Source organism: Phragmites australis, chromosome 6 (genome assembly GCF_958298935.1).
Source record: "Phragmites australis chromosome 6, lpPhrAust1.1, whole genome shotgun sequence".
NCBI lineage: Eukaryota > Viridiplantae > Streptophyta > Magnoliopsida > Poales > Poaceae > Phragmites > Phragmites australis.
Genome location: NC_084926.1, coordinates 21,021,431 through 21,037,143, shown reverse-complemented (window position 1 = coordinate 21,037,143; position 15,713 = coordinate 21,021,431).

Below are 15,713 nucleotides of genomic sequence, written 5' to 3'. Positions count from 1 at the left end.
TGGTACCTTCACTGTCAACTCAAGAGGACTATCCGCAATGAAACTACTTTCACTATTGGCTCAATAAGTCCACCGGCAGTGAAACCCCTTTCACTGATGGTGTCGCGGGGTGCACAAAAATTATTTTAGCTTTGCGCGCGTGCAGAGACTCGAACCCATGACCTGCACCAAGTAAGACCGAACAAACCGTTGTGCTACTCAAGTGATCTCGATTGAGTTTGTACTATCTATATTTATTAACATTCTATTGACCTAAAATCCTAATACATATTTATTTAAATTTGAACTTGCTATATACTAAAATTAAGTTTTGTATATACTTAAATTTCTAATTCAATAAAAAATTAAAATAAATATGTTATGGAGCTTGCTAATTAATTAAAAAATATAATTGGAGCTTCCTATATATATTAATTTCGTCGATAAATATTTTAAATCGTTAAGAATGGAACACAAATATGATCATAAATATAGGTAATTCATTAAAATAAAAAATAGTAATACATAGCAATAGTGCTAGCTTGTGCTATTGCTAATTCATTATTAAAAATAAAAAATCAATATACTCAATAATAAAGACATCTTCCACCATAAACTATAAATTGAAGTTTCCATAACAAAAGTAAGATATAATTTCATCTAAAACAAATTCATACATAGTAATTAATACAGTTTAGCAACTTTGTCTTAATGATTTGCCCTTCATTATGATCACGACGTACTTAGGGAGGTTCGTCGGTGTCTTCTATGGGACCTAGGTCGACGTCCTCTCTGAAAGGAGGTAGCGTGTCGAATTGATTGTAGTCTTCCTCGTCAACAACATTCTCCACTCCGACAATCCTTCTTTTTCCTTGAAGAATCACGTGACGCTCCTCCTTATTAGCCGGGTCCGGGTCCTTTACATAGAAGACTTGCATAACATCATTCGCGAGTACGAATGATTGTTCTCTGTATCCAACAAGTTTTTGGTTCATTGTAGTCATACCGTACTTGTGGATCTTCACACCCCCTGGAAGTCTTACCCATTGGCACCGGAAAAGAGGAACCTTTAACACTCTATAGTTGATCTCCTAGATCTCCTCTACGAATCCATAGTAGGTATCTCTATTTCCATTGCAGTCGTAGGCATTTATATGGACACCTCTATTTTGGTTGGTACTCTTATTATTCTGAGCTCTCGTATAAAATTTATAGTCATTTATGTCATATTCTTGGAATGTGAGGATTGTAGTTGACGGTCCATGAGCCAACACAGTAAACTGAGCACACTCTATCTTCTTATACATCACCTGTCTATGTAACAAGGTGCCAAAATGATCTCGGTGCTCTCGTGCGATCCAAACATCGGACTTCCCTGGGTTTCTAGTGCGTAGCATCTTCTGGTGTTCTTCGACATATGGGTCCACTACAACTGATTATTGCAAAACTGCGAAATATGCTTACGTGAATGAAAAAGGGTCATTAGTGTGGAATGAGTTGCACCTATCGTCCCTTTCCCCTGTAGCCTCCCCTCATGGTGAGATACAAGCACACCAATCGATTTGAGATTCATGTAGTCGACAAATAAATCAATGACCTCCTTGGTTCCCTTTAGCCTTCGGTCATGCAGCCTTCCGGCCGATTTTGGTTACAAACGTATTTCTTCAAAACTCCCATGAACCGCTCAAAAGAGTACATCTAATGTAGAAACACAGGGCCAAGAATCCGTATCTCTTTCACAATATGAACAATGAGATACACCATGGTATCAAAAAACAATGGAGTCTCGATCACGTCTCCCTACATATTATCTATCTTGGTTAGATTGATGGCCTTCTTTGATATCACGTTGAAGAATGAACATATCTTTATAATTGGGTTTCGGACCTTCGATGACAGAATACCTCTAATTGCAATTGGAAGCATCTGTGTCATCATCACATGAGAATCATGAGACTTCATGCTAGTTAATTTCAAATCATTCATATTTACTAGTCTCTTTAAGTTGGCGCAGTAACCGGATGGAACTTTGATTCCATGTAAGAACTTGCAACTTGCTCAGACTGTAGCTAGCAGGACCAAGATATTTGTCGCCTTCTTCCATATCATCGGCATGTAGATCCTGTTTGAGTTTCAAACATTTCAGGTCCTTCCGTACTTCGAGTGTATCTTTTGTTTTGCCATGTATATCTAGTAACGTACCAATCTTACTATCACACACGTTCTTCTCAATATCCATGACATTTGCGTATCGAACCACCAAATTTGGCCAATAAGCAAAGTCATAAAAAATAGATTTCTTTTTGAACATAGGAGCTCTAAGATTATATTTCAGAATCAGTGTACTCCCACATCCCTTTCTAAGGATAACCCTAAGTCCCTTTACCATCTCATATACATGTCTCCTAGTGCGATGCTTAGGAGGTGATCGAGTCTCAACTTTCCCATCAAAAGCTCTCCTGTTGCTGCGGTATAGGTGATCCTTGCGAAGAAAGTTACGACGATCTAGGTGCACCATTTTTTTACTATTCTTCAGCCACAAGCTCTCTGTTTCATCCAAATAATACATGCATGCACAGTAGACTTTGACAGTTTAGCCTGATAGGTTGCAAAGGGATAGCCAATCCTGGATTGTTACGAACAACATTACGTGTAGGGTGAAGTTCTCTCATTTGTATGCATCCATACATGCACACCATCGTTCCATAGTATTACAAGATCTCTCATTAACGGTTTCAGGTAGACATCGATATCGTTGCCAGGTCGCCTCAGCCCTGGTATTAGCATCGACATCATATCTACTTCCGCTTCATACGCAACCAAGAAGGAAGGTTGTAGATACATAGAGTCACATGCCAAGTGCTATGACTACTCCTCATGTTGTCGAATCGATTTTTCCCATCCGTACTCAACCCAAATCTCATACTCTTCATATCTTCTGCAAATGGCTCTTTCTATTTCCTATCGATGTTTCTCTGCTGCGTAGAATCAGCGGGGTGTCTCAGCATTCCATCATTCTTGCGCTCCTTGGTGTGCCACCTCATCAGTTCGGCATGCCTTTTGTCAACGAATAAACGCTCCAAACGGTGGACTATATGAAAATACCACATCACCTTGACGAGAGGCCTTTTATTCTTTTCTTCACCATCGATATCATCATGGTCACGCTTGTACCGTGATGCACCACAGACGAGACACGCTTTCAAGTCTGCATACTCTCCATGATACAACATGCAATCATTTGGACATGCATGTATTTTCAGCACTTCCAAACCCAATGGGCACACAACCTGCTTGGCCTGATATGTGTTTTCTGGCAACACATTTCCCTTTGGAAGCAATTTCTGTAAGAACAGAACTCTATGAAACTTATATTAGACCAACCGTAGCTTGCCTTCAATTGTAGCAGTAAAAGCATGGTACGTAACTTTGTGTGCTCGTTCTCGCATCCTGGGAACCATGGTGTTTTAGAGTCCTCTACCATACGTTGGAACTTTTGAAACTCTCTTTCATTGGTGAAGCTCCCCTCCCCATCACGCAACATCTGCTCCAGATCATCAGCATCGGCGTCAGAGTCAGCATCGGCCATCATCTCTTCTAGATCATCATCGACCAATGTATCTCCAGCAGGCGGTATATCGGTGTATTCATCAGCCAACATATTGGTGTACAAGTCTTCATCTTCTCTACAAATGTATTGCCCTTTCTGTACGATCTCATCTTCACCATGCTCGGTCCAACGAGTATAGCTAGGCATAAAGCCCCTTGGCCAAAAGTGGGAATATATCTGCTGGGTGGTAGAAAACTGCTTCTTGTTCTCACAATCGATGCATGGACACACATGTGTTGATATTGTATATTTGGCTTAGGCACCACCAGGAAACAATCCATGCCGTTCTTGTACTTTGCGCACAAAGGCTCGCATCGTACATCCATCTTATGTCCATCTACAATTATATCATTATTGTAAATCCAAATTCATCACATCTAGAAGATTTTGCGATCACCAACAAATAAATTACCTCGCCATCAGCTACCGGTAATTGGCCCGGGTTGCATGAGCTACATTTTACATGCTTTCGCGTCCGCTTCTAATGATTATTTGTTGGTCCCATCCCTAGAAATTTTCTTTATTATTCAACCCCTTATCTATGACTCATTAAGGAAACATGAAAATATGCTAATACATAAAGTTCATATATTGCAGCTTGCTAATTAAATAAAATATCAAAAATACAATTGGATCTTGCTACATACCTAAATATCATGGCGAAATTTTCTAATTCATTAAAAATCAAAATAAGGGACAAGATCAATTTTGGTTTTGAAGGTAACATTTTGAGTTAAAATGCTAAATATAGGATTTAACTTGGGGATTTCAACTTTCTTGAGCTCAAGAGGCACCTAGAAGCTTGCTTGATGTTTGGGAAAAATTCAGGGTTCACTTGCCCAAAAATTGAAGAAAAGGCAAATGAGCAAATAGAGAGGAAAGAAGGAATTTTGTTTGGATAGCTAGAGAGAGCTCATCTAGACCTTCTTCTTGACCAAAAATAAGCTTGAATGGTGGGGGAATCGAAGGGGGAGAAGGAATGAAGTGGGTGCTGCCATGTGAGAGTTTGTTAGGGGGAGAGAAAGTTTTGATCGAACTGTCTATTAGCACGAGCTTAGAGAAGGTGGGTAAGGGGGCATCACTGCCAGCTTGTTTAACCAGCCATCAGTGATATTATGCTATCACTGCTGGTTAGTGGATTAAGTTGGCAATGATGAGGGAGCAGGGCATCACTACCAGCACAATCCATCGACTGCCAATGATGACACTTATCACTGCCGGTTCAGAAGCCATGATGGTTGATTCTTCCTGTGCGTCTTACGAACTGGCACAGATTCCACATCACTGTCGGTCCATTAGAAACTGGCAATGATGGACTGACATATAAGCGTGGTTTTGTAGTAGTGATGGTTGTTAATCGAAAGACATGGCTCTTTACCACACATTTAGAGAGACGTTTAAATGAATGTGCTACAGTCGTACAATGATAATATAGACTTTTCCTTAAAGTTCATGAGTGCTTTGCTGCTTGAAGGTTTCGGCTAGCTGAAGCCGTTAGATTTCCCTTTGATGCGTACACATCATAGAAGCCTACAATGATACTCCAGGATTTTATGTTTGGAGGATATAGTGGGCTCCAACTACAGCAAGCCAAGGTAGATGACTAGGCCAGATAAGGAGCCTGTTACACTTCACTTATGAGCTTATTAGCAAAGTTTTGCACAGTCCCTTACATAGCTCGGTCCACTTTGGCACAGCGTCAAACATGTAATCCCAAGCGCTGCCACCGCTCCAACGCTACTCCACCGTCGATCACCCACACTACCATCCTACCCATCCTGCTTTTGCGCCTCTTGTTGATAGTGTCGGTGGGATCCTTGGCTAGCCCCACATACATAGATTTGATGTTCCAATAATAAAAAAACAAATATCAAATATTCCACCCATTTAAAACAAAAATTTTAAGAATAAAAACCAACTGTTCCAACACCACCTAGTGGTGGGGGTCACAAAATGCAACGGCGGTGTTGGCGTCGGTAAGAAGGATGAGCAATGGGCAACCAGCGTAGGAAATGAGAAGGTTGACAATGACAAGAAACATAGTAGTCGCGTCCGGGAATCTGAAAGAACTTCTCAAATCTATGGAAAGGCGGCGGGGAGCTCGAACAGAGAATGGGGAATGAAGAGAGAAAGAGGGGGGAGGTCGAAGACAACCACGGTCGATGGTAGTAGGAAGGGCAAAAATCCAAAAATAGACAATGTACCAGACCGTATTTACAAAAAAGATAATATGATGTCATATTTACAAATGTAGCATGTGTATTTGACGCCTCTTCACCGAATACGGGTTTTCGGTACATTGGCACCGAAAAATGGCGTGCTCAGGTGTTTTTGGCACATCATGTGCCAAATACAGTCGGGCCCTGATGCGTTGTCGCCTCTACCGCGTGTTGTCTCTTGTCGCCTGTGCCACGTGCGGTGCGAGGGCTCTACAATCAATCTGGTTGCATGCGAGGGCTACATACCTACCACCTACAGGTAGCTACACTCAAATTAGATATAGGACAAAAAGCGAATCCCATCTTTGCTTGCATGCATCCATCTAATACGTGACCCACATCAGCAACATGATGCATGTTCCCTCTCTCCACCTCTTTCTCAGTCTACAACTACTAGTTTGGATGAGCTTGCACTTCCATCAGTCTTTTTTCTTTGCATACTAGTACTAAGTTGCTTTTAGCTCTGATTACACCCGTAGCATCGGACAAAAGCATATGCAAGTTGAGTTTGTGTTGCTCAAAGACAGTGCATGCTCGAGGGAGAGTTATTGCGATGTCAGGGTGGATCTCAAGGAATCCTGTTGCGGCCGACAGAGAGAGAAAGAGCCATGTTGTCATTTCAGGATAGAGGTGTTGTAATTTTATAATTAAAGCTCTATCGTGTTGTCACTTCATGTCTAAAGCCTGAGTCACGACATAGGTATGAACATATCTCATGAAGTGTAGTAGTCTTCCTAAAAATCATATATGTGGTAGATGGAGAAGGGCCATGCAGCTATTTGAAGGTCATCCACCAAATGATCCAAGCAGGGACACGTTCAAAAACCGCTTAAAAACATTTTTCGTCCGCATGCAACAAAATTGGCAAATGAACAGGTACGAATCAATTATTGTTGCTGAGACTTGTGACCTTATCCTTGTTGCTGAAGCATGGAATGGTGTGGCAATATTCCCCGTTGTATCATTGATGTCAAGATGCATAGTGCATAGGTGTTGAATACTTAGATTATCTCAAGATGGTAGTGGAAAGTGGTGACGTAAATTAGCGGAAGAATGCCAGTTGTGGTAGTCAATGTTATCAGGGTAAGATGGTTATCATCTCCGAGAAGGTGGTGGAAAGTTATAAGGATGGGTACTGGTGAATCCACCATCATCTTAAGGGTCATTAGTGTCCTCCGGAGATGGAGGCCTTGGAGGAACGGGTCATTATGGCATGAATTCGTAATAGTCGTCATCTTAAGCAATCACGGTAGGAGCACGTCCTCTTGCAATATTTATTGAACCTTCTCATGTATTGCTGCTAGAACGTCGAGGCATTGCTGGCATACAATTATCATCCTCATCATTTTCTGGCGCCCATGTACCGTTTAGGTTCACTGATCTTTGTCATCTTCTATGTGAACCAAGCATCACACCCCCCGCCGAAGAGCATATACATCACTAAGAAGTTCGGGATATCTTTGTTGATGAACTCTACGTCTTTCGAGAAAGCCTAATGCAAAAGAGAAGCATTCGAATCAATGAAAAAAAAATAAGTAGGGTGACCAAATAGAAAATAATGAACCTGAATGTGGGATGCATACTGGTCAGACAATATCACTATTCTTCTTTGCTTCCTAGAGAAACCTAGCACAGAAGGATGGTCGACTAGTTTGCACACCCTGAAATACTTTTGACGTCACTCGTGCAAGAGGGCCCTAAGGTCATCGGTGGTTACATGTTGGTGCAGAGCGGTTAACACAGAACAGAAGGGTCTTGCATGCAATTTGGAAATAACTTGGATTAGGTTGTTATCTTTGAAGGGATAATCCTTCTCTTCATGCACAACCTGCAAGGAGGCATTAAGTGCTATATCGATTGTTGTAAGTGTCCATGGAAAGTTTGTACTATAAGATCCTGCCATAGATTTATTGATCTTTGACTGTAACGTTGTGGCTCTGCACCAAAGCATGAATCCCTAATTATTTAAGAATCATTAAACAAGTACTAAATACCATAATTAATATGTAAGAATTTTTAAAAATAACTAATAAATAAAGTTATGTGTCATAATTATTTGACAAATATTAAATAAATTAAAAGTAATTATATTAACAATACAGTGAATAAGACATAGTAGAGATGACTACGATAATAAAGGGAATAATATATGTGTCATGAACAAGTACAAGTGCACCAAACAACTGCACTGGCTACTCAACGACGATGATACTGCACGTAATCCCTAGGAGTGTAATCGTCTGGCGGGTGCGTGGCCCTCATCCTAACGGCCTGCGCTGCCCCAGCCACGTGTGCCTTTGCTTCACATCTTCATTGTCCTACCGTATGGGACCCCCATCGAACGTGTATCCAGATCTGCTAACTCAGCCCTACATGTACCATGAGGAAGGATCCTCATTCGAAAGTGTGGATGCCTCTAGTATGTGCTCCGATGGAGTCCGGTGTGCCAAAGGCTCACTCTGCTGGTACCACTGTGAACCCCCAGGTGCATCGGGATAGTGGGGGTATTATCCGCTAAGGAGCTCGGTGAAGCTGACGGCCTGCATTGTAGTAGCCCAGTCAAAATCTTGCATGCCACTCCATTCAGGCGTTTGCTGCATGTAGTGAATGACATCTGCTTGATGAGTCGAAGATGCAAGCGGATGTGTAATAGTAGTGTGAGGAGGTTGTGTCCACTATGGGGTTGTGAACCCAATATACATTGCTTGGGCTGAGGATCCTACATGCACTCCTCTGCCTTAGCACCAAAACGTGACACACGATGCTCCGCAGTCAAAGGTGCATCTCGCTACTATGCCCGAACTGGTTCCCCACAGGCATTGGACGAGCGCCTATTGTGTGAGTCATGGGACGAGTCCATGGCTGGTAGGTTGTACCCCCTCCAATGCGGGGCACAATTACCTAGATCACATATAGCGGATAGCAAGTGGGACCCTCTCATCCTCATGTAATCCCTAAGAGAGTTCTGATCTCTCTGTGTTGATGATTCGCTTACTTCTTCGGTCTATATAAGATGAGGGTCATGTCAGTAATACGGAGGTTTAACCAATAAAAATCATTAGAAGTATCGTATCACTTATCACAGCATAAAGAAGGCGGGCATGATCCTCAAGTAAGGGTATGGGGGCCAGCTCTACAAGTCAATTGAGTACGGTGGCATGCGTGCGCGGACGACACCACGAAAGGTACTCCCAGTACATGGTGTCATCGTATTGTCCAGCAGGAACGACAACATCCACCACGGTTGACTCCGTCCACCTCTATATGTACTTGTCATTCACAAATACCTAGTCTTGCATGCCTCTGCTCACTTGTGCGCTCCTCCTATACGTGACATAAACAGTTATAATTTCTTAACATGGATCATATAAGGTACTAATGCTATGTACAATTACATACTTACTCATGCGTCCGTCCAGCGTCTTGTAGAGGAGCTACTGGCACCACCTGTCGGTACCTGAACTGTCTCTATACACGCTCAGGAGAATATACTTTGATAGTTCAGTACAACAGGAAGCATATGGTCATCCATACATCTAAGTCATGCAAATAAGAGGATACGATGAGCCCTCAAGTCGCAATTTCGACCACTCGTGCCACATGTCATGGATCCCACTCCATGAGATCGACGCTGAGGACGTCTAGATCACTGATCACCTTAAATAGCTACCATGGTCTTACTGCTAACTCCATCTCAGCCTGACATAAATCTATCAATATCCCATCATAGGTCTCATTTCATCTGCAACATCAGTAGAGATAAGGACTGGATAGTAGCTCTTGCTCACCCAAGGCCGACAAACCAAGAGGTACTCCCAACTCCATATCACACAATCCTCTGTAGGTTGCAGCAAGCACAACAGATCTTCAACTATAAGATATTAGCTCATAAGGACATGACAAGAACTAACATGCTAACCATACAATATGGGGGAGGACATAATCGTCTGGCGCGCTGCAGAACATGATGTCTTCCAACATGATGTACATGTACACCTTATAGTGCTGCATAACAGTAGCATCATCTACATCCGGTGGGCATGGACCAAACTATTGCAGTCCATGAATCCATGACATGGAGAGTCTAACATCCTTCATATTGCACACCAAACCTTCAAGATGCAGATGGTCAATGAATCTTAAATAGCACTAGAACATTTGAAATGCATTACATAATAAATAATTACCTACCCTCAATGTAACCCTTCCACTGCTCCTTTGCTAGTCATGGAATTACTAACAGGGCTCCCCTGGTCGGTAGTCCTATCAGCATGGCCACATCCCTCAATATTACAGCCATCTTGCCACAAGGAACGTGGAACATGTGCGTCTAAGGGCACCATTGATCAACGAGACCTGTGAGCAGTGCTGCCTCAATCGACAGGAGAGGTGTCCTGCCATCGCCCGCCATGGGAGCTCTGGCTATCATGAGAGTAAAAGGTAGTAGTCATGCCCGTGTGAGTGACTCGTAGAATCTAGGATCTAACTCCTTAATCATGTGGACACCTTAATCATGCAATGCGAGCAACTGCCAAGGTATCCAATACATGTTATCAATAAGTAACAAACTATAATGGCAATTAAAAGCATATATAATCGTGGTACCTCCTACACCGTAAAAATCATCCTTCCCCTATGGTTCTCATCGTACCACTATTGAAGAAGCTCGGTAAGACCACCATGAGCCATGACAATGATTTTAAGCTTCATGGTTCAGTAAAAAAAACATCGTATGTTATGCCAGTACCTTACGATATATTACAAAATAGGTAGTACAACTAGGTGAATAAAAATTTGGAATACAAACATGTCTGTGAATAACTTCATAAAACAAACTAAATTGCAACAACTCTAATCCAATACAGTATGATAGTGGCTTGCTAGTTTATTGCTGGGTCGGGCAAGTCCTCCTGTCATGGCCAAGTTATTTGCAAATTTTGCATTTGCGTAGGCCATCAATAGCACTTGTTGCATCCATATCACCTTGCAGATTTGTGGCTCTAGGCCTTCCAAGATTCATGCATCATGCTCGGGGATAAGGTATACACTTAGGCCCCTCAATCGCTTTGTAGCTGCTTTCGATGTTAAAGAAATACATCTTTGAAAGCCATGTGCTCCTCAATGCATCGATCGTGAAGTATAGTGATACGTATTGTGATCTGTCATTTCCGCTCATATCCTCCTTCTGGATATGATTTTCTCTACCTTAGGTGCGAACCATGTGTTGTACTCCATAATAGCATTACCACAGTCTTGAAAGTAGTCCATCATTCTATAGAATGTAAGCTCAATGATGGCACACAACGGGAGGCCTCATACACCATTTAGGACATTGTTGAACGTCTCGGCTATATTTGTTGTCCCGATGGTGTACCTAACATGGGATACAAAAATTTTAGAAGAGTTATTTGTATAAGAAAGGGTCAAATACGATCTTTAAAATGTTATGTGTTAACCTCGCACCGTCGGTGTCATAGATTAGGTCCCAATGCTCCGCTGGCTTCACCGCTATCCACTGGCTATATGTAGCACGTGAACGGCTAACGATAGTTTAGCCCCTCACCATTTGCGTCCGAAGATGATCCTTCTGTGCTTGCTGCTCTGCCATCATCTTGCGAGTGGTCTCATTTAACTCTTTTCATATCTCATTGAACTTTGTCTACTGGTTCTGAAGATACAACCCTTCAAATCTCTTTACAAGAGACTTGATGCGATACCTTATGTACAGGTTCACGCTCAAGTGCCACATACACCATCTTCTCTCCATATTAGGCCATACAATGGAGTAGTTTATGCTATCATGCATCACGTCTAACGCATACAGAAGACCCTTGTTGCGGTCTGAGATGATGCAAACTCGTTCCCTATTGCCCACCACATGTCCTCACCAAGATGAGGAACCACAACCAGCTATCATTATTCTCACTCTCAACCATTGCAAAAGTGAGAGGAATGATCTAATTATTTACAGCCGCCATCATCGCTATCATAAGGGTACCATGGTACTTACTGCTTATAAATGTGTCTTCCACGCATACAACCGGCCTGCAATGTCTGAAAGCTCCGATGCATTGTTCAAAGGACTAGAATAACCTAATGAGGTATTGGTCAATGGTGATATATGACACATCCTCTAGTTTGATCGGCTCATCCGCCATGGTCCACTAAGTCTCCGAATTCGTCATGGAAATCTTTTGCAGTAGCCTCGAAGCATCCAAACATCATCTTCAATGCCTTCTGCTTAGCTCACCACACGGTATGGTAATTGGTCAGCATACTTATGTTAGTATGTACTTTTTCCATAATTGATTTTGGCGACAAACATATGCATGTGCCAACAAGAGTGATGAGAAGTTGGGCTATGAACCTCACATCAACGGCGTGGCTCACATTTGTAACAGCCTCTGATCATAAAATAGCTCTTATATTCGACTTATGTGCTCATACGAAGTAAGAACAATTTGGATGCTTGATACACCTGACCTCATACTCCATAAGATTCAACCAGGCTCACTTGTAGTCTCTTCTTGTCATAACAACATAGTTGCTAATAAAGTTGATGACCTCATCCCCGTTACGAAACCATTGTCCGACCTGGATGTCGCTTTTCTGGTATCCCCAGTTAGATAAGGTGTCATACTCAATGACGGCATAATCCAGCAGCCCAGCACCATGGAAGTACTAGATCGTCGGCACCGGGTCATCGTTGTCAGTAGCTTCTTCGTCCCCGCTACCATCGGCTTCATCATCCATGCATCATGTACCAGAACTACCCAACTCTAGCTCCCAGTACCAGAACTGCCCTTCCCGATATGCACTCTCTCATCTTCATGCATCACCTGTTGGCTTGATCCTTCCACACTAGTCACTGCATCATCTTGCACTAGCTATAAAACTGTTTACGTACACCTCCATTTCAAAGTATGGGTAACGACCGAGTTGTTTGGAACAAACTGTGGCCGTACACCCTCTAGTACAATAATATGGGACTACTGGTTCACATGCAAAAGACTCATAACATGTGATTTCAGGCCATCTATGTTAATAGGTAGTTCAAACCATACTATCTATGAGCTGACAGTTCTGAAGTGTTACGAGTCTCCTATGAAAAACAATGAGATATTCTCTATAATAAATATAGATAATCATATTGTATCTGCTAAACAAACATACATGTAATAAAAATAACTACTTAGATATATGTATGATACACAATTAATTACGCCACTCGATAAATAATAAGTAAATTAGCAATGCAAATTAAATAGTACATTACTTTACAATGCTAAATATTTAAGTAATTAATAATACTAATCAAATGAAATAATTAATATTTAACATAGAATTAAAATATTTAATAAACATTAACTAGGTATTAATAAACAACTATTATGATTAAATATTTAATAAACATTAAAAATAATAATAAATATTTACTTCATAACTATTACATAAACATTAAATAAATTCCCAATTAAATAAATATTTTCTGAATAGCTATTAATGATCAAAATTAATATTTAAAATTACGTTCCATAATTATTTGACAACCATTAAATAAATGCATAATACCTTATTTAAATAATCTAATTAATCATATTACTCTACTTAACCTAAGTAATTAAGCTAATTAATAAAATTAGTTGAATTAAACTAATTAATCTAATTAATCATGTAACTCTAATAACTATGATTAATTTATGTAAATAATCTAATTATACTGGTTAATGATATTCATACCATAGTACTAAGAAAATAATTTAATTACACTAGTTAATAAAATTCATGTTATTAAACCAAGTAAATAATCTAATTACACTAACCAATCAAATTCATGTAATTAAACTAAGTAAATAATCTAAGTACTCTAATTTTATCAACTTAATATAATTAAATAAATATAATTAAACAGATTAAACAATCTACTTACTCCAATTAATACTACTAATATAAGCATTAATTTAATACGTAATCTAAGTACTTACTATAGCTAAAAGGAGCTCTTTTGAAATGTTCAATTCGCGTTGCTCCTCTCCTCATGCTACTGCTCCTCCTCTTCTCGAGCTACTGCTCTTCTCCTCACGTTGCTACTCTCTTCTCGCGCTGCTCCTCTTCTCCTTATATTACTGCTCTCTTCTCACGTAGCTCCCTCAACTGACGGTACTATCATTTTATAGCACTGGCTAAAAACACTGAAAGCATGGGACAACAACAGCGTGGGGACAGCAGCACACTGACGAAATCAATGTCGAAAGCATCGACAAATGGGGCCTAACTACTGTGCACAGTATCGTATTTGGTACATGAGATATCAAAAACACCCAAACCTGTTATTTTTCGATGTACGATGTACCGAAAACCGTATTCGGTGAATAAAGCACCGAATACACGTGTTATATTTGTAAATACGACATCATATTATTTTTTAAATACAATCTGATATATTATTTATTTATTGATTTTTACCGAGTAGGAAGACAAGTATGCAAACCTACGCTATTTTTTTCTTATTCAAACCTACACTAATGTTAGCGGTATGGAATGCACAACGTTGCTACTGATAAGGAGCAGAACATGTAGGTCCCGCATGAGGGGAAGTACGCGCGCGCGCGCAAGACTGGAGGGGCGAACCCGAAACAGCGTGTAGTTAAACTAGTGCGCCCGCCCGTACAAAAAAAGTGTGTAGAGCAGTTAACTAACGCGGCGGTCCCGCTTATGTAGGCTCGTCACCTGACACGCCCATGCTGGCCGGACCTCCTTCACCACGCCTGGTTTGTCTGTCTCCGAAAATTCTCTTCCGCGCTCTATGAGATGCGGTAAGAATCTTTGGAGTGTTTATCGTTATCTAAGAGTCTAATCATTTTACGAGAGGATAATAGACGTTTTTTTTATAAATTTTTTTATTTAAAATATATTTAAATAAATTTTTATGTTAAAAATTATATAAAAAAAACTCCGTAGACTTATCTCTGCGGTTGACGTCCCGTCCTGTAGTTATCCAAACTCTACATGGGCCCGTGGGTCCCTGCAGGACATCAACCGTTGGGTTGGTGGACCGCGCGCGTGTTGAGGCTAGCTAGGTCGCTTTGGTTCGAACTGGTTTTTAAGTTCGTGGACTTATTTATTTAAATTTTTGAATAGAACTTTGTGTTCATATTTTGTGCTGAAAGTTTTATTTAAAAAGTTTGTGCTGAAAAATTTATCGGTTAATTTTTTGGTAATTTTTTAAAAACTTTTTCTCATAACTTTTTATCGTAATTTTTTCTCATTCTCAAAACTTTTTCTTGATAATTTTTTCTCAAAACTTTTTTTAAACTTTTTGAATGAAACTTTTTCTCAAAACTATTTTTCGGTAACTTTTCCTTAAAACTTTTTCTCAATCTCAATTTTTTTTGTCGATAACTTTTATGGAGAACAGGAAAAAATTGTTCACAAAAGTTATCCAGGCGTTCGTTTACCCATGTGACGTTCGTTTCTCTATTTCTTTTTTTACTTTTTTTGCCATTTTTTTTCAAAGTTTGCACGAATTTTTATTCAGAACTTTTTCCAGCAATTGAAAAACTTGTGTTCAAATTTTTTTTCCATAAGAATTTTTGTGGCCTTCTTGCCCATAAGAAGGAAGATAGCAGCTGGGGGGTGGGGGAGCAGCGAATCCTGATTTGGAAGGTGAGGGGCACGATACGCGTCCTCGTTGTGGAAGGAGGCGCTCGGGACTGATTAGGATGGTCCTCTGTCAGCCTCCTCCACTCGCGCTCGCCCTCCCACTCTTCGCTTCTGCACTGGCGCACTGCAGTGCCCCGCACACCCCAGCACCCCGCCCCCCCCCCCCCCCCCGCCCCCCGACAGAGTGGAGGAGCCGTCCAAGAGGAACACTCACGCACGCCGCGCTTCCGTACGAAGTAAAA